At 36.2% G+C, this 25,710-nt stretch overlaps 1 long non-coding RNA gene and 1 pseudogene across 2 annotated transcripts; one reads left to right on the top strand and one right to left on the bottom strand.

Moving 5' to 3' along the window:
• Window positions 1–3,098: 3,098 nt before the first annotated feature.
• Window positions 3,099–13,006, bottom strand: LOC149179416 ((R)-mandelonitrile lyase-like; annotated as a pseudogene). Its single transcript, XR_016258460.1, has 4 exons — window positions 12,831–13,006; window positions 4,452–4,833; window positions 3,365–4,238; window positions 3,099–3,154 (listed from the first exon to the last, which is right to left on the bottom strand). The product of XR_016258460.1 is annotated as a (R)-mandelonitrile lyase-like (transcript).
• Window positions 13,007–13,212: 206 nt separating this feature from the next.
• On the top strand, window positions 13,213–14,572 carry LOC149179415 (uncharacterized). Its single transcript, XR_016258922.1, has 3 exons — window positions 13,213–13,665; window positions 13,777–14,157; window positions 14,555–14,572. It is a non-coding gene; the product is annotated as an uncharacterized LOC149179415 (long non-coding RNA).
• The last annotated feature ends 11,138 nt before the right edge of the window (window positions 14,573–25,710 follow it).

Genomic DNA, 25,710 nt, shown 5'->3' with positions numbered 1-25,710 from the left:
ATCACCTCGTGAAGGGTAAAATGGTCCCAAAATTCCATTCAGGGTTGTCATTAATAGAAAAGAATCTAATCGCGACTCTGACCAGGTAGCTCCTCCCGTTTTGAGTCAAGATATTTCCAGGTGTCAACATGACCCAAGCATGAAACCCATGCCTTAATAAGTCATAATAATAATAATAATAATACAATCTTTTTCTTTCTTTTGATAAATACATTTCATTATGACAAATACAATTATGAAGACCAAACCTACTTAAATTCTTCAACACTCCCTCTTAACTAGGGAGGTATTCATATGTATATACAAGTACATGGAAGATCTCAAAACACATGAACCACGAAGAGTTTAGGCACACACAGTGCCATAGACGAGAATCCTGACTAGGCAAATCTATCCAGGTGGAACTACGATGGACTAAAGATTTCAGCCTCTTAGGCAACATCAAGCTTGCTAACCATCAACCAAGGGAACTAGGTGTGTAATGCAAGATCAGAGCTTTATTACCAACACCACCTTCCCTATTTTTAGAACTAGTCATCAACACATAGGTCGACCATATGTTCTCCCAAGCATACACTATGTCTCAACACATCAAATCTCTCACGATCAAACATATCGATAACATCGAGCATGCTTCCAAAACTTCGAGAGATTTACTTCAACAATCACAACCCAATCAGTAACAACCTTACACATAAGTAAACACAAACCTTTTGGGTCTTCAAACATCTTGATGTTGCTTCACAATTATCACAGTAGGACTTAGAGGCTTCCCAAACAAATCTTGACAGCATATTCCTCAATCATACAACTTCCTTTCCTACTTCACATGCGACCACATATTCTACAATTGTATCCTGCTTTCCTTCTTTCAGAAGGAAATCAACATTCATTCTCCAATTTCTTCTTCGAGGTATCCATCATGACTATAATATGCCCTCCCTCTCAACTTGGGAGTTATACTCTTTTCCTTTATCCAGGCTCCCTTTTAACTTAGGGAGATGAACTTCTTTCTATGATATCAGAGGATATTTCATGGCTTCAATCCTTCTTATTAGAGTCATCTTGATCATCATAATTCATATAACTTCCTTCGTCATGCTTATCAATCAAATCAACTTTACTTACGAATATCTTCAACATCTTGAAGATTATGTTCCTGTGCAACTTAAATAGAAAGTACAACCAAATACATATATAGAAGCATAAAATTAATCATAACAAAATCATGGAAGTATTAGAATTTATACATCAAATACCAAAACTTAGTTAGGCTGATAATCAACAAGAGACGCATACTTTTAAACCTCAACTTCTTGCTCAGGTTAGGTTATAACCGCTAGATCACATAAGTATCTCAATCAAGATATCAACCTCATCATATCTAGGGCCTCAATATTTCTTCTAGAGATATGGCATACTCTACTATAATATATTGCAAACCCTAGAAGCAATTCAAACAAGTATAGTTCTACAATGCATCCAACAACTTTAGACTTCATATGTTAGACTTCTACTAGAATTTAATGCAAACCCTAGATTCCATTTTTGAGACACTAAGCCTTAGATGTCAAGAATCAAAACCAATCACAACATAATCTAAGGTTTCAACTAAATGACAAACTTCTGCTAGGGTTTGTTATAAACCCTAGATTCATCATCAAGGCTAAATAATATCATCACATCGTATCCTAGAATGTCCAACTTTGAATAGGGCTTAGTTGCAAACCCTATAACTGATGAACATCAACAATTAGTTATCACATATACATATCTAGGATTTAAAAATCATGCACACACATATTAATATCCATTAGGTAAGTTCAAGACACAAATATCAATACAATTAAACTCAGACATATCATGATCTTGATTAGTCTAGGCTTTTGATCATATGGATAAACATACACATATGTTTCATTCCTAGGACATCATATTAGCTAAAATAAAGTTATTGCTTATAAACCCTACCAAACCCTATGGTTTCGATACATGAGCATTATCATCCAACCCTAAAGGACCAGGGTTTCCATAGCAATTCTAAAACTCCAAACATGACATTACCATAAACACCCTAAACATTAAAAGAATAGTATTTTTCTAGATTTCTTCAATAACCTAAATAGACTAGGGTTTTTCACATTAGCATTGACACACCCTTAGGTTAGGATTTTACAGAGAACCTTTTATGATTCCACAAAAATGTTAATTTTAATGAGGGTAGATTTAATCTAATGATTAATCTCCCAAACAAGAATCTTTAAGATTCAAAAATCTTAGACATAGCACTTGTTAGTAAAGGAAAGCAGATTTATTTGAATGAATGAATATACCTTTATCTCGAAAAGCACATGGCTTATGGTCTAAAACATACCTTTAAGTTGTTTTCTAAACAAATAGCTAACAGCTCTTGCCGTTAGAAGATAGAGTGGTGACTGCTTCCATTACAAGCGCTTGAAAATGAACAGGAATTTATTATGCTGTCAAACTAAAGCCAACAACCACAGAATTCTTGATTTGACCCAATGTATCCAAGAAAATTTGCCAATAACTATTATATTAAATACCATCAAAATCTGGATCTACAGTTCAAGCATTTTCAATGATAATTTTTTTCAATGTGATGCCATCATTGAAAGCCATATAAAACATATAAATCCTGTCTGTACAATTTTTCTGATAACAGACAGACATTCAGGATTACCTTAGACATCCTGGTATGTACACATTTCTCTGAAGCTTCTTTCTGGCTGAGGCTGTGGCGAAGAAGCTCCTGACTTTTCAAAATAATTACAGAAATAATTACAGCGACAGTGCCCACTGTGGGTATCTAAATCTTACTTTCTGCAAATCTGAAAGTAGTGTCGCTGAAGCTTTTGTACTTATAACTGGGTTCAATCGATTCAGGATTTAGAGAATTTGACAGCCTCTCAACTTAAAATTTGCCAACCCTTGTATCTGTGAGCACAGCATGAAAATAATCAGAAGAGATCGAATGGAATTAGAAGAAGACGGAAAGGAATTGCCATTGAAGCAAATCTAAAAGTGACGTTGGTGAAGTCGTCATACTTGTAAATGGGCTCAAGCTGTTCAGCTGCTCAGAATTTATTGAGATTTTGAGAATCTGTCCTTCAGAATTTGCAAACCCATATATCTATGCACACAACATAAAAATAATCAGAAGAAATTAATTGGAATTACAAAATGAAAATATTATTGAAGCAGTGAATCAGAGATTGATATGTTAAAACTAGGAACAAATTGGAAGAAACTCGCAAAGCTGATACAGGGGAGGTTAATGTAATCCCCTTACCTTCCCAGCATCATTACAGTTGCTTGAGGATGGTTAATGTAATCCCCTTACCTTCCCAGCATCATTACAGTTGCTTGAGGATTACTTCCAGGAGATCTATTGAAGGTCGATCCATCAATCACCCTAAGAGAATCAATTCCTTGAACTTGGTATTTATCATTGACAACGCTATTGACTTGGCAACCTCCGTGATAGTGCCATGAGGTAGAGAAATTCGTTCGGCAGAATGATTCCATTGCCTTGTAATCGCTTGTATTTACAGAGGACAGACCACCATCAAAAGGCTTTATAAAAAAGAATTTGGGAATTGTTTCCTGAACCCTTTTTATGGTTCTCAGCCCTTTCACACAATTTTCTAGATCCTGTGGATGGGAAAAATAATTGAATCTGACATAAGGATCTTCATTAAAATCCCGAGACCTAAGACGGAGCTCCCCCTTGGATAGAGGCCCAGCAACGAAGTCAAAAATGGTTACCACATTTAAATAACTTCTAAAGAATGGATGAAATGTATATGTGCCTGGCTCTTCTTCATTCGGGCTGTAGTTACGAGGATCATAATTCGAGGGCAATTGAAACAAAAAACTGGACGATTCAATAAAGCCAGCCGGAGTTACACTCACAACTCGAGGCAATGAATATTCAAGGCGTGGACGAGAGAGGAATGTAATCCCAACTTTTGGGTTATCAGCCATTCCTTTTCCAACACCAGGCAAATCTTTAACCACAGGGATGCCTAAAGATTCCAAGTGCTCCCGTGGGCCGATTCCGCTGAGCAATAGTAGTTGAGGACTCCCAATAGCACCACAAGAAACTATAACCTCACCTCCATTTTTGGGATTTAATACAGCAACATGAGCTTCTCCAACACTGTCCATATACACCACGGCATAAGCCTTGGGTTTCGAGGTATCTTGTTCTCCTTCTGTTACTCGACAAGTTACAGAAACGAATCAATGAACAGCACACAATGTCTATCAAGATATGAGTGATTGAACAACACAATTTCTATCAAGAAGATGCAATACTACTATCAATTTCTATCTAGAAGATGCAACACTACTTCTATCAATTTCAGACGAAGTTCTTGTATCAATTTCTATCAAGAAGATGTAAAGACTCAAATCTTTGCACCTACCTTGCTCTGTGTCAATCCTATTGAAGAGGATCTGGGAGACCATCGCCCTTGTCGCAATTCTAAGCTTGTTGCAGTTCGCGTGCTCCAGCAGATCGGCTGAGGAATGGCGTAATCCCCTGCCATCAAAAGTGGTTCCGCCAATCTTCGTTCCTCCAATATGCTCCAATGTATACCCGTTATAAGGATTTGCTCCCGCTCGGCGAAGGGCATTCATGAAGGTAATTTGCCAGCGCCTGAGCGCTCGACGAAATACCACAGAGCCCTCCACCCATGGTAGGATTGATTAACAAGGGCTTCCTCCCACCCTGAATCTCGAATATATGTCACAGCTGCTCTGGAGTAGAAGCCGGCGCTTATAGTGCTGCTTCCACCAAGAACTACTCTGTTGGCATTATGTTTTCTGGTATGACTGTATGTTACAAATGTTGTACTTGATGGCAACTCCAGTGGTAAGGCTCTCAGTTTGTTGAAAATTAAGAAGGACGCAGGCAATCGGTTCAGAAAGTGCGTCCCCGCAGGTATACCATGCAGAACCCGCGTCCAGGGACGTCGGCTAGCCGTTCAGGGGGTGCGTCTACCCAGTGCACACATTTCAAGGCAGAGAAAAGCACGTGGGGGTTTCTTGTGTGGTATCTAGCCGACGGTTTTATGTTTCTATGGTGTCGGCTCGTGGTATTGTTCCATGTTTTGAGGAGGAGCTTGCCTATATAAAGCAAAGGAGTTCATTTGGATTGAGCAATTGTCTTGAGTTGAATATCTTATTTGGTGAGATCTAGTCCAGATCTAAGAGGGCAAATCTTCTAATGGACTGTGATCTCTATGGCACATGATCAGATCTGTAGATCTGACTGTTTGGGTTTGTCCTGAAGCCTTCATATCATTTATATCTAAAGGGTCGCAGGTTCAGTGAAGGGAAAGTGTGCCGGGACGCAGGGACTGTAAAGGGAAAGTGCGCCGAGACGTAGCACAATAGAGAGAGACCTGCGTGGGGACGCAGGGCGATCAAGGTTCAGGTGCGTCTCTGAAGCAGAAGGACGCGGCGCGATAGTGTTTTCAGGTGCGTCTCTGTAGCGAAAGACGCGGCGCGATAGTGTTTTCAGGTGCGTCTCTGTAGCGAAAGACGCGGCGCGATAGTATCTTTGGGTGCGTCCCTGAAGCAACAGAACGCAGAGCAGTCAAAGGAACAGTGCGTGGGCACGCAGCGGAGCAGAAGGATATCTGCGTGTGGACGCAGAGTAGCAGAAGGTTAACGGCGTCTGGTCGCAGGCCACAGAAAGAAAAACTGCGTCTCTGTTTTAAGATGTTCTGTTGATTGAATTTCTCTATTGATAAGGTGTTCTTGGTTAGTTCTGTTGTTGCTGATCTGATATCTGTAGTGATCTATATCTGTTATGTACTTGTTGATCATCTGATGCTTTATGAAAAGAAGTAGGGGGTTGTAGCTCCCTTCCAGGAGTAGACTGGAAAACGAGAGAGAGAGAGAGTTGTAGCTCTCTGCAGGTTGCAGCCTGCATACTGGTAAAGGACTGCACCAGTACAAAATCATTGTAAAAGAAGTTTCTAAATTGAAAGAAGATAGACACATATTGCAGCAGGTGGTTTTCACCCACATTCGGTTTCCACCTTACATCTTGTGTTCTTTGGTGTGACTATCTGTTTTTCATGCTCATTATTTTATGGTACTGACATGCTAAAATAATTCAAAGATCAAATAAGGAAGATTTATTAAATTGCTAGATAATACTGATTCACCCCCCCTCTCAGTATTATTTCCAACAATTGGTATCAGAGCAGGTCCTTCAGATAAGCTTGAAGGTAGATCGTTCATCATGAGCAACTACGAGAGAGAAGCATCAATCAGGCCACCGATTTTTGATGGGACAAACTTCAATTATTGGAAGGTAAGAGTTACTACATATCTTCAATCTCTTGGTACAGAAGTTTGGGACATTGTAGAAACAGGCTATGCTTTTCCTTCAGCTACTCCTACAGATCCAGCTGAGAAAAAGAAGTATGAAACAAATGCAAAAGCAGTCAGTACTCTATTAGGAAGTATATCCCAAACAGAATTCATGAAGGTAATGCACTTCAAATCAGCAAAAGAGATATGGGACAAAATGGTCACGAGCTATGAAGGAGATGAACAGGTAAAACAAGCTAAACTTCAAACTCTCAGGATTCAATATGAGACTCTCAAGATGTATAATGATGAAAGTGTGGCTAATTATTTTCTTCGGGTAGATGAGATTGTTAATTGTATGAAAAATTTGGGTGAAGAAGTAAAAGAGGCTATAGTAGTTCAAAAGATTCTAAGATCATTATCCCCCAAGTTTGAATCTAAAGTATCTGCAATAGAAGAAAAGAAAAATCTTCGTGTTCTCACTATGTCTCAGCTACATGGAATTCTAACTGCTTATGAAATGAGAAAGGGAGGTCCATCAGACAGAAGGGAAGCTGCTTTTAAGGCATCAGGCAAAGAAGATTACTATGAAGCAAGCCATGTTCCAGAAGAAGAGGAAGAAGAATCAAATTTTGTCAGAAATCTTCATAGGGGTTCTGGAAGGTTCAGAGGTAAGCTACCTTTCAAATGCTTTGCTTGTGGAAGAGTAGGTCATTATGCTGCAAAATGTCCTTATAAGGATAAAGGAAAGGAACCTGCTAGATGGAACAAGAAACAAAGTGCAAATAAGAAAAGCTACTACACCCATGAAGATAGTGATGGTTTATCAAACAGTGATGAAGATGAACAAGGTAATAAATATAAGTTGTTAATGGCATTTGAAGATGATGATTATGAGGATGCTGTAGATGTGAATAACCTCTATGATGAAATTACTAGACTCAAGAGATGTATAGAAGAAAAGAATGTGATCATTGATACTCTACAATTTCAAATTGATGAAAAAGAAAAACATCTTGAAAAACTAGAAGGTGAAATTGTTGGTCTCAGAAAAGAAATTGAGAAAACAAAAGCTATTAATCTTAAGTTTGTCAAAGGATCTGAAACTTTGGATGAGATTATCAATGTGCAGCGGTCTCCTCTAAACAAGACAGGTTTGGGTTACAATGGAGAAACCTCTCAAGCATCCACCTCAAAAAGTTATCTTGATGCGGCAAGAAGAAATGAGCAGAAGAACAATGAAGATAATCAAGTAAAGCAGGGACAAAATACAAACAGAAACTATCAGGGGCAATCCATCTTAAGGGTGAACAAAAGCTACAACCAGCCACAGGTAAAATCTTCTCAGTTTGGTTCAAGAATAGATGAAAATAGAAATTACAATAAGTTGGCAGGTAGATTCAATAACCGCAGAAGCTTCTTCAATGGACAATGCTTTTCTTGCCATAATTTTGGTCACAAAGCAGCTCAATGTGTTGCATATAAAACAATCATGACTAGGGAAGCTCAAAAACAAAGAAGTATGACAGGGATGACAAAAAGGACCTATAACAACTTTTCGGTTCTTGAAAATGAAGTCGAATGTTCTATTTGCAATAACTTTGGTCATGAAGAATCTGAATGCAGGAGCAGGTTTCAGCAGAAAAAGGAGCAAGCCTCAAGCACCAAAACATGGAGAATAAAGGAACCTCAAACAGAAAGATGTGGAATAGCATTTTATGCAGAGGGACAGGAAAATCTATGGTACATTGACAGTGGATGTTCGAAGCATATGACAGGTGATAAAGAAAAACTTGAATCTTATTCTACTTTAGAAAAGGGAAAGAAAATTTCTTTTGGAAATGATACTCCTGCAACTATAAAAGGAAAAGGTATTGCTCCTTTAAAAGAAAAGGTCAAGGCTGGAAATGTTTTTTATGTTGATGGATTGAAGCATAATCTACTAAGTGTTAGCCAGATGTGTGATAAAAAAACCGAGGTTATTTTCAGATCGAATGGATGTCTTGTTCGTGATCTTGATACAGGTAAAACAGTACTCAAAGGCAAAAGAACTCCAAATAATCTGTACATATTTGAAGAAGGACAACAACAATGCTATCTAAGCAATGATGAAGAGCACTGGTTATGGCATCGAAGGTTGGAACATCTAAGCTTCTCACAAATAAGGAAAGCATGCAAATATCAGGCAGTTCGCGATCTTCCAGATATCAAAATTCCTGACAACACCATATGCAGATCATGTCAGTTTGGAAAACAAACCAGGACTAACTTTCCAGAGAAAGAAGGATCAGCTAGCATGCCTCTTGAGCTAGTACATACAGATACATGTGGTCCATTCAGGAAAAGAACACCTAGAGAGGAATACTTGATATTATTTATTGACGATTTCTCCAGGTTTGTCTGGTTAGGACTTATGAAGCACAAAGATGAAGCATTCGAAAAATTCAAATCCTTCAAAGCCTTGGTTGAAAATGAATCAGGTCACAAAATTAAGTGCCTCAGATCCGACAGAGGTGGGGAATTTACTTCAAATGAATTTTTCGATTTCTGTGATGAACATGGGATAAGGAGAGAATTCTCTACAGCTAGAACTCCTCAGCAAAATGGAGTTGTTGAAAGAATGAACAGAACAATCCAACAAATGGCTCGTGCTATGCTTGATGAATCAGGAACTCCCGCAACTTTCTGGGGTGAAGCTGCACATGCTGCGGTTATTATTCTCAACAAGACAAATGTCCGGGTGAACAGCACTCAAACTCCTCATGAGCTCTGGAGTGGTAAAACTCCTTCGGTAAAGCACTTCAAAATCTTTGGGAGCAAATGCTATATCAAGAATACTGATGAGCAGCTTGGCAAACTTGAACCTAGAGCAGATGAAGGCATTCTTCTTGGCTATTCTCCACATAGCAAAGCATACAAATGCTATAATAAAAGACTTGGCAGAATTGTTGACAGCATTGATGTAGTGGTTGATGAGAAGGGATATATTCCTAGGCAAGTACATCATGAAGATATAGAAGAAGATGAAGGCTACCCTCAAAGACAGAATAATGAAGAAGAAGAACCCCAAGGAGAACTTCAAGAAGAACCAGAGGAGCAGACAAGAATAGAAGAGAAAACTCCATCCAGATATGTTCAGAAGAATCATCCAGAATCTCAGATTGTGGGGCAGAAAGAAGCAGGTGTACAAACAAGAAGAACAGTTGCAGAAGCCTCAAGCTATTTGGCATTACTCTCCTCTACTGAACCACAAAATGTGAAAGAAGCATGCAAAGATGAATGTTGGGTGAAAGCAATGGATGAAGAACTTGAGCAAATCGAAAAGAACAACACTTGGGAGCTGGTTCCTAGACCAAAGGATAAGAATGTTATCGGAACAAAATGGGTCTTCAAAAATAAATTGAATGAAAATGGAGAAGTAATTAGAAACAAAGCCAGACTTGTTTGTAAAGGGTATGCGCAGCAAGAAGGAATAGACTTTGAAGAAACTTTTGCTCCTATTGCAAGACTTGAGGCCATCCGAATGTTCCTTGCTCTCTCAAGTTTTCAAAACTTCAAAGTATTCCAAATGGACGTGAAATCAGCCTTTCTGAATGGAGACTTGGAAGAAGAAGTGTACATTGAACAGCCAGATGGGTTCATTCTTGGAAATGATCCAAATCTTGTATGCCGATTGAAAAAGGCTCTCTATGGTCTCAAACAAGCTCCAAGGGCTTGGTACTACCGGTTGGACAAATATCTTCATCAACAAGGTTTCTCAAAAGGTTCAGCAGATAGCAATCTGTATATAAAAGTTGAAAATGACAAATTGCTAATACTTGTTGTGTATGTAGATGACATTATTTTTGGCAGCAATGAAGAAGCTATGAGTCAAAGCTTTGCCTTGGTCATGTAGAAAGAATTTGAAATGTCCTTGCTTGGAGAACTGACATATTTCCTTGGTTTACAAATCCAACAAAAGGAAGGAGGAATCTTTTTATCTCAAACCAAGTATCTCAAGAAGATTTTGAAGAAATATGGCATGGAAGATGCAAAACCAGTATGTACACCCATGGTCACAGGATGTAGTCTCAGTGCAAATGATGAATCTGCAGCAGTACATCAACCAACCTAAAGATCTATGATTGGAAGTTTACTATATTTGACAGGTACCCGACCGGACATCATGCATGCAGTTGGAATAGTTGGAAGATTTCAGGCAAATCCGAAGGAGACTCATCTTCAGGCAGTAAAGAGAATTTTCAAATATCTTCAAGGGACTCAAAATTATGGCTTATGGTATCCTAGAGATACAGATCTTACTCTTCATGCTTATACAGATGCAGATTGGGCCGGAAGCGTGGATGACAGGAAAAGCACAAGTGGTGGTGCGTTCTTTATGGGTTCCAGACTGGTATCTTGGTTCAGCAAGAAACAGAGTTCCATTGCCTTATCTACAGCTGAAGCAGAATATGTTGCTGCTGCATCTTGTTGCACCCAACTTCTTTGGATGATGCAGACTTTGCAGGATTTTCAAATCACTTGTACTCCACCAATCCCCATCTTATGTGATAATACAAGTGCAATCAGCATCTCAAAGAACCCTGTTATGCATTCAAAAACCAAGCACATACCAATCAAGTACCATTTTCTCCGGGAACAAGTGCTTGAACAGAAAGTCAAGTTGGAGTATGTTCCTTCCAAGGAACAAGTTGCTGATATTCTCACCAAACCATTGCCCAGGGACACGTTTGAATAACTCAGACAAAAGCTGGGGGTTGTTGATGCATCATCTTGTTGAACCTCTTCTTATTGGTGGTACAGGCTCAGGGGGAGCACATAATGCATTGTTGGCATTATGGAGAAGGAGATCTTGGAAATAGCTGCAATATGTCTCTATCTCTTTCATGGTGGTGCGTTGCTGCAGATCTGGTTCATTTTCAGGGGGAGCATGAACTTAGGGGGAGCATACCCTTTGCCCTTGATGTCAAAGGGGGAGAATGAAGCTGAAGTTTGTGAGGTTGCCATCAAGTCCAAAGGGGGAGATTGTTGGCATTATGTTTTCTGGTATGACTGTATGTTACAGATGTTGTACTTGATGGCAACTCCAGTGGTAAGGCTCTCAGTTTGTTGAAAATTAAGAAGGACGCAGGCAATCGGTTCAGAAAGTGCGTCCCCGCAGGTATACCATGCAGAACCCGCGTCCAGGGACGCCGGCCAGCCGTTCAGGGGGTGCGTCTACCCAGTGCACACATTTCAAGGCAGAGAAAAGCACGTGGGGGTTTCTTGTGTGGTATCTAGCCGACGGTTTTATGTTTCTATGGTGTCGGCTCGTGGTATTGTTCCATGTTTTGAGGAGGAGCTTGCCTATATAAAGCAAAGGAGTTCATTTGGATTGAGCAATTGTCTTGGGTTGAATATCTTATTTGGTGAGATCTAGTCCAGATCTAAGAGGGCGAATCTTCTAATGGACTGTGATCTCTATGGCGCATGATCATATCTGTAGATCTGACTGTTTGGGTTTGTCCTGAAGCCTTCATATCATTTATATCTAAAGGGTCGCAGGTTCAGTGAAGGGAAAGTGCGTCGGGACGCAGGTACTGTAAAGGGAAAGTGCGCCGAGACGCAGCACAGTAGAGAGAGACCTACGTGGGGACGCAGGGCGATCAAGGTTCAGGTGCGTCTCTGAAGCAGAAGGACGCGGCGCGATAGTGTTTTCAGGTGCGTCTCTGTAGCGAAAGACGCGGCGCGATAGTGTTTTCAGGTGCGTCTCTGTAGCGAAAGACGCGGCGCGATAGTATCTTTGGGTGCGTCCCTGAAGCAACAGAATGCAGAGCAGTCAAAGGAACAGTGCGTGGGCACGCAGCGGAGCAGAAGGATATCTGCGTGTGGACGCAGAGTAGCAGAAGGTTAACGGCGTCTGGTCGCAGGCCACAGAAAGAAAAACTGCGTCTCTGTTTTAAGATGTTCTGTTGATTGAATTTCTCTATTGATAAGGTGTTCTGGGTTAGTTCTGTTGTTGCTGATCTGATATCTGTAGTGATCTATATCTGTTATGTACTTGTTGATCATCTGATGCTTTATGAAAAGAAGTAGGGGGTTGTAGCTCCCTTCCAGGAGTAGACTGGAAAACGAGAGAGAGAGAGAGTTGTAGCTCTCTGCAGGTTGCAGCCTGCATACTGGTAAAGGACTGCACCAGTACAAAATCATTGTAAAAGAAGTTTCTAAATTGAAAGAAGATAGAGACATATTGCAGCAGGTGGTTTTCACCCACATTCGGTTTCCACCTTACATCTTGTGTTCTTTGGTGTGACTATCTGTTTTTCATGCTCATTATTTTATGGTACTGACATGCTAAAATAATTCAAAGATCAAATAAGGAAGATTTATTAAATTGCTAGATAATACTGATTCACCCCCCCTCTCAGTATTATTTCCAACATATTCGTCGTTCATTATCCATGCCATCTTCAGATTTGAAGGGAGTAGTCTAGCTGGGCGGAAGAATGGCCCGTTTTCCGGCACCGACCGGCAAATCGTCCGGCTCTGGCTGCCGGCAATCCCTCCGCCCTCCGCCACCTTCCCCTCGCTCCGCCACCCTCCTTCGCCGCCCAGCCTTCCCTCGCGATTTGACAGAGCCTGACAATGAAAATTGCGTATCTGTAAATCCTGACATCCCCTGACAGAGGATGTGACGAGCTCGAATGTCGGGAACAGAGAGGAATGGCTCCAATTCGAATTGAGGAGGTCCCGCGGTTGCTCCCTCACGCAATTTCCTTGCCGCCGCTCTGTAATTGCCCTGACCTTCGCAAGTCCGCAAGTCCGCTCTGTAATTCCCCGGAGCTCTGCAACTCCTTTCTTTTCCGCGTATTAATGTATAATGTGTTGACCAGCAATGTCGGGAAGAAATTTCAAAGCTTGGAGGTTGGAGGGGCAGCGTTGTTGCTGATCCGAACTCAACTGTCTTAGGGTTTCGAACTCTTCAACGACATGGATACCAGGTGTTTCAGGTATAGAACCACATCTTATTAACAAGTCACTACCTGTAGATATTGATTGTTAATATTTAATATCAGAGGTGTTGGAATACTTCAAAAACCAGAAGGTGCAGTTTCCCCGATTTTCCATTCAAAGAGTTGGGGAGAGTCCCCAATTTAGTTCGGACGTCCTTCGTTCAAGTGAGGAAGTTATGGAAGAGGCTGAAATCCTCTCCACCATATATTTAAAAGAAGCCGTCCAAAAGATTCCGCCTCCAATTTTGTAGCGCAGGTGAGGCAGAGGGCTTGATATGAAGCACTTAAAACAGATCTTTAAATAAAATCCGTCCAAGTTCAGGTACGCTCTGTTATTTTACATCTGTTTACATCTACATCTGAAGTTTTTAAAGATTGCTTTAAAGAACCCTCAAACATTGAAAATTTTCACTAAAGGGTTTTGGATTTACAGAAATGGCCGTGACCCCTAGAGCCTTCTGCCTCGCCTTGTTATCTTTTGAACAGCAGCAACCAGATTGCCGTGTGTAGCAAAGGTTTTCGGATATAAGGTATTAACGAGCCAGAACTTTAGCCAGATGCTGTGCTCAGGTTTGGCAGGGTTGTTCTGTGGGAGATCCGAAAGTTTCCAGATTGTGATGGAGACGATTGCCAAGTGTCTGATAAAATGCCTAATCAGCAGTTGACAATGACAATGAAGGCAGCTCGGAAGTCCGCCCCGGCAAAGGATGGATGAAGAACCCCATAGGCTCAGATCTGACATGATTGTTCTGCGCGAGGTCCGAAAGCTTTCATATTGTGATGGAAATGATTGCCAAGACAAAAGGGCTGCAGCGTAAGAATTTGATGATTTATCTGACTGCTAAGTCTTTGATGGCTGGTAGTTGTTTGTAATATTGCATTTGAAGTCTTTCAAGAAATTCTTGTTCAGCAATTATTTGAGCAGATCCTGATGCCAAGTAAGGATTTCAGTCTATAAGATAAAGTTGATATACAGAAATCCTTCTGCATAGGATTTCAGGCTATGATAATGATGATATACGGACATCCTTATGCATGCGGGGGAATTTAACATGATGTGGTTGATTTATGAATTTTTTTTTAAAGTTATTTTATTAATTTATAATAGAATATGATATATTTTGATTGTAAATGGAATGGGCCTCATTAATAGTGTTCACCTCCTTGGATGGCTAAGCTGAATCATGTTTTTTCGGAGCTCAATGAACCAGATATCTTTTCAGCATATCCCCTGTTCCAGGAATGTCCAGGCTGATCTCCTCTCTAAGGATGGTCTTGGCATGCAGCCAGGTCTATGCTCTTTATTAGTGATGCATGATGGAATCTCCTTTCTTATTCAGGATTTCAGTATCAACAGAATGAGACTCCTCTCCATAGTAAGGCAAGCGAGTTCTCTGAGCTTCAGTTCTATACGAATGTGACTTATCAAGTTTTCCTTAGTGTCTTTTTACTTCTGCTGCTGAATGTACTGAATCTAATCTGTTAAGAAGATATGGGTAAGGTTTTTGCTTCAGGGTTCTGTGAATTGGATAAATCTGTTCCACTATATAGTATCTGGTTTTGGGCATCTCATAGCCCCAAAAAAATGTAATGTATTGCAGATCTTTATATTTCCTTAATATAAATCCATGATGTTTTTTTTTCTCTGAAAAAATCTGGAATTTGGTGATATAATTTTGGGTAAGAATGTGATTCTTTTATTTAAAATGTGTTTTTAGTGAATAATTTCTTTATTTAAAATGTGTTTCTGAATGTATAATAAGTGTTTTCTATAAGGTTAAATGATGGAAGGATATATTTTGGTTCTATGATTATTATATAGGCATAATCTGGAATTTGGTGATAAAGTTTGGGCAAGAATGTGATTTCTTTATTTAAAATGTGTTTTTGAATGAATAATTTTTTTTATTTAAAATGTGAGTTTGAATGCATAATGGATTCAATGCCATGAAAAGTCCATAGAGCATAAGGATTTTGCAAACAACTCAACATTATGATTTTAAGAAATCCTTGCCAAAATATAGACTACACTTTATCATATAGGTAAAAATCCAACTCTTATATTGGCATCCTAATGTGGTGGGCATTGCAGTACCTTTTAGGATGCAATGGCTCATGCTTTGAAGCTTTCACTTATTTCTAGTGTCTATATGGTAAAACAAAATGAAGAGGTGCTAATGATGGAGATCACAGCATTATAGGTTACTTATCCACATTCTTTATATAACAAGATTGCTGCTATTTAATGGGTTTTGGCTTTTCAATATTATGTTATATAAGTGGATTCATTCATCTTGGACAAAGATTTATGAAATTTTTCTTTCTTCAATTTTTATTTTTTTTATTTTTTTATTTTTTATCATGTTGATTATTAGAGTTTTTGAGAATAGTCCTTGGTTTTGGGGAAACACTAGGCTTTTTATATCTCAGTTTCCAGATTTAGATCCTCTATGTTTGTTACTACAATCCTATTTTAGGTTCATCTTTCTACTTTACCATCACATTTATGACATTTATCCATGTTTAAGGATATTGTGAACTCCTTAGGCACTTAAAATCAAATCATATCTTGAGAGAACTTTGATGCAACTATGTACATATGTTTATGTTTATATTTGTGTGAAGATAAACCTTGAAAAGGCCTTTTATATAGAGTGCTTCTCAAATTATGATTATGAGAACACAACATTGCATTATTGAATATGTCATCTCCTAGGCCCTCTACAAGCTACATGCCCCCAAGCTCGAGCTCATCATCTTAGAAAAGAATGATAAAAAATGAAATGGATGGAATTTTCTAAAAATTGAAGTAATCACAAATGTCAATTAGGGGATCCAGATAACCAAAAATGAAATAGATAGAATTTTCTAGCAAATGAAGGTGATTAGAGTAAGGATCAAAAACCACAAATGTCAATTGGGGAATCCATTACTCTGGCAAGGCCAACATTGAAGACATTGATACTAATCTTTCTTCCTCAAAGGCATTAAGTGTTCTTAAAACCTTTTTTAGTGGAACAAAGAAACTTCATGGTATTGATCTCTTCCATTCTAACAAAGAATCAAATCCCCTCTATAAATCTTGATATACCACTTAACTTATAAGTAGTTTATATAGACTTTTTTAATGGGAATGCCAAATGATAAAACAAAAAAGGAAAAATTTATATTTTTTTTAAGAATAAGAAATTATTTATGCACTAGCTATGTTTTTTTGTTACCATTGTAAGTGTATTTTTACATATTTAAATTTGGCCTTATTTATTGATATCGTTAGTTTCCACAATTTCACAAACTTCGATTCAACTAATTACGCTGCCCCTAGACTTAGAGTAGATTTTTTTTAGTAATAATTTTATTTTAATATATTTCTTTATTTATTAAGTTATATGATTTTTTTTAAGGTGGATTATCATTAAATGAACACACATTAATACAATGTCATATTTCCATTTTTGTATTATTAATGGTGTATCATACACATTTACCTTTTAAATTCACCATTTTCTAATTTATTTTATGTAATATTAATTCATAAATTTTGCGTGAGGTGAATTTTGAAATTTAAAATAAGTCTCAAAAAAAATTTATTATCAAAATCAACTTTACAAGAATTAAATATATAATAAATTAATATTGATTAATTTAAAAATATTTATTTATCATATTATAAGTAGTAGGTAAAAATCCATAATTAACTATAATAATAATTAAAAAATATACTAAAAAATATGTTACTTTTAAATATTCATATCAATTCAAAATTCAAATAATAAATATAGTATATTCTATTTTAATTCATTTCAAATTAAAATTTAAATAATAAATATAATATATTTATAAAAAATCTTCAATTCAAAATTTAAATAATAAATATAATATATTTGTCCACGGGGTCTTGGATAGATGGTGATTGGGTGCTTTGTTAAGGCACTTTTGATGTGAAGTCACTGGTTCAATTCCTCGCTCCAATCAGAGTGAGATATTGAACATGATGAAGATGTAGTCCTCCCAAGCTTACAAAAAAAAATATAACACATTTATAAAATTTGACATAATTAAATATTTAATTAATATATTTCTTGTATTACAGAGAAAGGTTAAATGATATATTAATTTTTTACATTTCCATTTACCATAACACCTCACATATACATTAAGTGTATAACATATATGATATAAATATCACTTCAATCACGACTATAACATATATAGTATAACATTACACTTTTCTTCATGTTAGTTTTTATATTTAGTAGAAGGCTTTCTATTTAAAATTTCGGTGGAGGTAAGGTAGTTGAATTTTTTTTAAAGATAATTGGATGGCTAAGATTAACTCTGAGGCGAACATGCCTAGTATATCCTTCATCTTAGTCCTATATCTATGAATTTACCGCGAGGGAGCATGGAGTGACGACATAAAAATATTTTAAAGGTATAAAAATTAATGGAAACACGAGAGGTGAAGCATTTCCATTCTCGTGCATCATGGTGATTGTGTGAAAAATTTTGATTATCGTTTGCGCCTAACGATTATAGAATTTTGGTTAGAGGAGGTGGAAAAGGAATTGTTTCAACTTCATGGGTCCTCTCACTCTGCCATGTGAGGTCTCTATTTTTCGCAAATTATGAACACCTTGATCACTGATTATTGTGGTGACAATTCTCTAAATGAGTGATCATGATTGTGTGGGGCACTGTGGTTACAATTCTTTGAACAAGCGAGGCCAGGACAATGACTGTGTGGGGCTTCTGAGGGGTAGGGCTCTAAAATTAGTGTGTCTCTTCATTAATTTTTGTGTAAATATTAGCACAGACAAATCAGTTGGCCCGATTTAGTGATGGATGATGCAACCCAAGTTTGTTTTCTCTCATTTATTCTTTCATTTTCAAGGAGTAGGTGACATTTTGTGATTTAGTTTTGCAGGGAATTTATTGAGAAGGGGAATCAAATAAAATTTTGGGTGTCGGATGATGTTTCAAAATCTGATACAAAGTCACCAGAAAAAGTTGTCCATGAGGAACTCTGCATTTCCCAGTTAGTAGTGTTAGCTCTGAATTAGTTATGCCCTTAGATGTCTTAGTATGTTTTCGCATGTTATTTTTGGAGGCTATTCATCCCTTTAGTTTTCTGGATTTCTTTTGTTGTGACTAGAAAATAATTTGTTTGTTATACAACACAACATGTACAAATTGTATTGAATCTCTGTCATGTTGAACTAGAACCACTGTTTCGTGTTTCAATTATGCTCAAAGAAGCGGTAAGTTCTTTGGTCCCATTACAATTTCTAAAATCATTGTACATATATTGTTTCAACGCAATTGTTGTAATATATTTTTTGTAATTTGTGGTTGGTGCAAGTTACAGATGCTAGGAAAATATATTTTGATCATAGTACTTCGGTTGCCCATCATGGTTAATCAAGGACAACCATGGTCCAATATCGCATTGTGACAAAGATTGTCTCAATATGAAAATTAACCATGATCAACCATGGTCCAATACCTTTATAATATTTATCTTAGAGTTTATATACCTTAGGTTTAATATTATTCCCTTGGGTTATTAATATTAATCCCTTGGGTTTATAATACCTGTAGGGGTTTTATAATTAATCCCTTGGGTTTATCAATCCCTTTGTGTAACATCACATTATGACAACCATGGTCAACCATGGTCCAACATCGCATTGTGAAAAAGATTGTCTCAATATGAAAATCAACCATGGTCAACCATGTTTATTATAGGGTTTATGGTCACATTGTGAAAAACATTGTCTCATGGTCCAACGTTGCATTGTGACAACCATGGTCAGTCATGGTCAATCATAGTCCAATGTCGTATTGTGACAAAAATTGTCTCAATATAAAAATCAACCATGGTCAACCATGACTAGCCATTGTCCAATGCCGCATTGTGTCAAAGGTTGTCTCAATATGAAAGTCAAGTATGGTCAGCGATAGTCCAACGTCGTATTGTGACAGATTTTGTCAATATGAAAATCATTCGTGGTCAACCATGTTTATTTTGTGGTTTATGATATTTATCTTAGGGTTTATATACCTTGGGTTTATAATAGGTTTTTCTCAATATTAAAATCAATCATGTTCGACCATGGTCAATCATGGTCTAATGTCGCATTGTGACAAAGGTTGTCTCAATATGAAAATTAACCATGGTCCAACATCGCATTGTGACAAAGGTTGTCTCAATATTACAATCAATCATAGTTAGTCAACCATGGTCACATTGTGAAAAATATTGTCTCTTGGTCCAACATCACATTGTGGCAACCATGGTCAAGGCTCAACCATGGTCTAACATCGCATTGTGACAAAGATTGTCCTAATATGAAAATCAACCATGGTCAACCATGGCGAACCATTGTCCAATGTCGCATTGTGACAAATATTGTGTCTTAGGGTTTATAAACCTTGGGTTTATAATATTTATCCCTTGGGTTTTTAATATTAATCTCTTGAGTTTATTATTCCTTTGGGTTTATAATATTTATCTTAGGGTTTATATACCTTGGGTTTATATTGTCAATCCCTTGGTCCAATGTCACATTGTGACAACAATGGTCATCCATGCTCAACAATGGTCCGACGTCGCATTGTGAGAAAGATTTTCTCAGTATGAAAATCAACTGTGGTCAATCATGCTTATTATAAGGTTTATAATATTCATTATTTATTATTAATATTTTTAGTAACAATATTATTGTTAGTATTATTATTTAATTATTCAATATTATTTAATTATTTAATAATTTTAGATTATTTGATTTAATTAGTAATTAATTAATACTTATTAGTAATAATTATGAGATTGTTTTTTGGATTAATCATATCTTTAAGTTATGGTCCACGTTTCAAACCATTTAATGTGGTTCATCCATTGTCCTTAGGATAAACCACATTAGATGGTTCGAAACGTAGACCATAACTTAATGATGTGATTAATCCAAAAGACAGTCTCATAATCAATATGGATCACAAAATTTAAGATCAAGGATTAATAATTATTATTACTGATTAATTAATTATTAATAGTAATTAGTGGTTATTACTTATTTTTAATGATTAATAATTATTAAATATAATAATAATAATAATAATAATAATTAATTAATATATATCTATATATATATATATATATATATATATATATATATATATATATATATATATATATATATATATATATATATATATATATAGATATATATATATATATATATATATATATATATTTTGTCACGTGTGGTTCATGGATACCCATGGTCACTAGGTAGCCGCTACATCCACAGTAAGAATGGATCACACCCCTCGGCCTATATCTAGACCTAACCCCAAGAGCTTTCAGGAATTGACCCTGTGACCTCCCAATTGGCTTGGCACTGATTTGACTGGTTGAGCTAACTCTTGGGGTTCATATAATTATAATAATAATAATAATAATTATTATTAATTAATATTATTATAAACATAATAATTAGTAATTAATAGTAATAATAGTTATTATTATTTCTTATTATTAATAATTAATAATTAAATAATACATATTATTTTTATTATTATATATTTATTAATGATTTGTGTAGTAGATACAAATGAAATTTTCATTGTATATCAATTATATTTAATTCATTAAATGTGGCTATGATAATATCTAATATAATATATTTTAAAATGTTATATAAATATTTTCATATATATATATATATATATATATATATATATATATATATATATATATATATCATGCATGTTTATTGTATTTGATTATATATTATTATATGCTTTTTAATTATATAAAATATAAGGGGGAGTTTATCAGAAGCGTTCTCAATTTATTTGGGGACTTCGTTGTTCCTCTTTCCAAGTGAGTGTTCGAATATGTAATTCCTACTTCTCTCAATTGTGATTATTTCTAACTAGAGGAGTCTGTTCCTAGCTATGTTGCTAGATTTGTGTGTTGTTGAGATGTTCTCTCAACCAACAGATTGTGTGTCCAAGTGATGCAACCCTAAGTTTGCACAATCAATATACCTTATTGGGATTCATTTTCCCCTTTAATAGCCCTCTAAAGATCCATGCCACATATATGCATCGGAAGTGTTTTCTAGGCATCTAGCCTTAAAACCTCCAACTAATCGAAAATGATCCATTCAATCACCCCGCCGAACACCCCTATACCATTTACTTAACATAATATCACTATCGCAGACCATCGCAGGCCCATATATATCAGAATATATGAATATGTGGAAACACAATGAAATCACACAAAAATGTTGAAAAACCTTGTAAACATTGATTCTTTACCTTTTTCTTTTGGCGCGCTTATCGTACGCTGAAGTCAAAACACCCAGCATTTGTGACCATTGATCTAGAGCGATAAGATCTAACAGTCCAGATCAAATCACCGTATCGGCGATCGGATTCCAATAGTCCCATATATCAGTGCTAGTCTTCGCAAAGGCCCAATGTGATATGTCGCAATAGACAATCGCAAGAGGTTGGGTCTAAGCCTTTGACATAACTCTGCTTTGAAATCCCGATGCGATGTAAGTGCCCAGACCCAATATGACTCAAAGCTCTCGATTATAATTTATTATATATTTAATTCTTGTAAAGTTGATTTTGATAATAAATTTTTTTTGAGACTTATTTTAAATTTCAAAATTCACCTCACGCAAAATTTATGAATTAATATTACATAAAATAAATTAGAAAATGGTGAATTTAAAAGGTAAATGTGTATGATACACCATTAATAATACAAAAATGGAAATATGACATTGTATTAATGTGTGTTCATTTAATGATAATCCACCTTAAAAAAAATCATATAACTTAATAAATAAAGAAATATATTAAAATAAAATTATTACTAAAAAAAATCTACTCTAAGTCTAGGGGCAACGTAATTAGTTGAATCGAAGTTTGTGAAATTGTGGAAACTAATGATATCAATAAATAAGGCCAAATTTAAATATGTAAAAATACACTTACAATGGTAACAAAAAAACATAGCTAGTGCATAAATATTTTCTTATTCTTAAAAAAAATATAAATTTTTCCTTTTTTGTTTTATCATTTGGCATTCCCATTAAAAAAGTCTATATAAACTAACTATAAGTTAAGTGGTATATCAAGATTTATAAATGATATTTGATTCTTTGTTAGAATGGAAGAGATCAATATCATGAAATTTCTTTATTCCACTAAAAAATGTTTTAAGAACACTTAATTCCTTTGAGGAAGAAAGATTAGTATCAATGTCTTCAATATTGGCCTTACCAATGCAATGGATTCCCCAATTGACATTTGGGGTTTTTGATCTTTACCCTAATCACCTTCATTTATTAGAAAATTCTATCTATTTCATTTTTTTTCATCTGAATCCCTTAATTGATACCTGTGATTTCTTCAATTTTTAGAAAATTCCATCCATTTCATTTTTTGTCATTCTTTTCCAAGATGATGAACTTGAGCTTAGGGACATGTAGCTTGTAGAAGGCCTAAGAAATGACATATTCAATAATGCAATGTTGTGTTCTCATAATCATAATTTCATAAGCATTCTATATAAAAGGCCTTTTCAAGGTTTATCTTCACACAAATATAAACATAAACATATGTACATAGTTGCATCAAAGTTCTCTCAAGATATGATTTGATTTTAAGTGCCTAAGGAGTTCACAATATCCTTAAACATGGATAAATGTCATAAATGTGATGGTAAAGTAGAAAGATGAACCTAAACTAGGATTGTAGTAACAAACATAGAGGATCTAAATCTGGAAACTGAGATATAAAAAGCCTAGTGTTTCCCCAAAACCAAGGACCATTCTCAAAAACTCTAATAATCAACATGATAAAAAATAAACAAAATAAAAAAAAAATTGAAGAAAGAAAAATTTCATAAATCTTTGTCCAAGATGAATGAATCCACTTATATAACATAATATTGAAAAGCCAAAACCCATTAAATAGCAGCAATCTTGTTATATAAAGAATGTGGATAAGTAACCTATAATGTTGTGATCTCCATCATTAGCACCTCTTCATTTTGTTTTACCATATAGACACTAGAAATAAGTGAAAGCTTCAAAGCATGAGCCATTGCATCCTAAAAGGTACTGCAATGCCCACCACATTAGGATGCCAATATAAGAGTTGGATTTTTACCTATATGATAAAGTGTAGTCTATATTTTGGCAAGGATTTCTTAAAATCATAATGTTGAGTTGTTTGCAAAATCCTTATGCTCTATGGACTTTTCATGGCATTGAATCCATTATGCATTCAAACTCACATTTTAAATAAAAAAAATTATTCATTCAAAAACACATTTTAAATAAAGAAATCACATTCTTGCCCAAACTTTATCACCAAATTCCAGATTATGCCTATATAATAATCATAGAACCAAAATATATCCTTCCATCATTTAACCTTATAGAAAAACACTTATTATACATTCAGAAACACATTTTAAATAAAGAAATTATTCACTAAAAACACATTTTAAATAAAAGAATCACATTCTTACCCAAAATTATATCACCAAATTCCAGATTTTTTCAGAGAAAAAAAAACATCATGGATTTATATTAAGGAAATATAAAGATCTGCAATACATTACATTTTTTTGGGGCTATGAGATGCCCAAAACCAGATACTATATAGTGGAACAGATTTATCCAATTCACAGAACCCTGAAGCAAAAACCTTACCCATATCTTCTTAACAGATTAGATTCAGTACATTCAGCAGCAGAAGTAAAAAGACACTAAGGAAAACTTGATAAGTCACATTCGTATAGAACTGAAGCTCAGAGAACTCGCTTGCCTTACTATGGAGAGGAGTCGCATTCTGTTGATACTGAAATCCTGAATAAGAAAGGAGATTCCATCATGCATCACTGATAAAGAGCATAGACCTGGCTGCATGCCAAGACCATCCTTAGAGAGGAGATCAGCCTGGACATTCCTGGAACAGGGGATATGCTGAAAAGATATCTGGTTCATTGAGCTCCGAAAAAACATGATTCAGCTTAGCCATCCAAGGAGGTGAAGACTGTTAATGAGGCCCATTCCATTTACAATCAAAATATATCCTAAAATGATACACCAATTCTATTATAAATTAATAAAATAACTTTAAAAAAAAATTCATAAATCAACCACATCATGTTAAATTCCCCCGCATGCATAAGGATGTCCGTATATCATCATTATCATAGCCTGAAATCCTATGCAGAAGGATTTCCGTATATCATCTTTATCTTATAGACTGAAATCCTTACTTGGCATCAGGATCTGCTCAAATAATTGCTGAACAAGAATTTCTTGAAACACTTCAAATGCATTATTACAAACAATTACCAGCCATCAAAGACTTAGCAGTCAGATAATTCATCAAATTCTTACGCTGCAGCCCTTTTGTCTTGGCAATCATTTCCATCACAATATGAAAGCTTTCGGACCTCGCGCAGAACAATCATGTCAGATCTGAGCCTATGGGGTTCTTCATCCATCCTTTGCCGGGGCGGACTTCCGAGCTGCCTTCATTGTCATTGTCAACTGCTGATTAGGCATTTTATCAGACACTTGGCAATCGTCTCCATCACAATCTGGAAACTTTCGGATCTCCCACAGAACAACCCTGCCAAACCTGAGCACAACATCTGGCTAAAGTTCTGGCTCGTTAATACCTTATATCCGAAAACCTTTGCTACACACGGCAATCTGGTTGCTGCTGTTCAAAATATAACAAGGCGAGGCAGAAGGCTCTAGGGGTCACGGCCATTTCTGTAAATCCAAAACCCTTTAGTGAAAATTTTCAATGTTTGAGGGTTATTTAAAGCAATCTTTAAAAACTTCAGATGTAGAGGTAAACAAATGTAAAATAACAGAGCGTACCTGAACTTGGACGGATTTTATTTAAAGATCTGTTTTAAGTGCTTCATATCAAGCCCTCTGCCTCACCTGCGCTACAAAATTGGAGGCATAATCTTTTGGACGGCTTCTTTTAAATATATGGTGGAGAGGATTTCAGCCTCTTCCATAACTTCCTCACTTGAACGAAGGACGTCCGAACTAAATTGGGGACTCTCCCCAACTCTTTGAATGGAAAATCGGGGAAACTACACCTTCTGGTTTTTGAAGTATTCCAACACCTCTGATATTAAATATTAACAATCAATATCTACAGGTAGTGACTTGTTAATAAGATGTGGTTCTATACCTGAAACACCTGGTATCCATGTCGTTGAAGAGTTCGAAACCCTAAGACAGTTGAGTTCGGATCAGCAACAACGCTGCCCCTCCAACCTCCAAGCTTTGAAATTTCT

This window comes from Pinus tabuliformis, chromosome 4_1 (assembly GCF_031772625.1).
Source record: "Pinus tabuliformis cultivar Carrire ecotype Pingquan chromosome 4_1, CPIR1, whole genome shotgun sequence".
In the NCBI taxonomy this organism is placed as follows: Eukaryota; Viridiplantae; Streptophyta; class Pinopsida; order Pinales; family Pinaceae; genus Pinus; species Pinus tabuliformis.
This window is presented reverse-complemented; position numbering and strand designations above follow the sequence as displayed.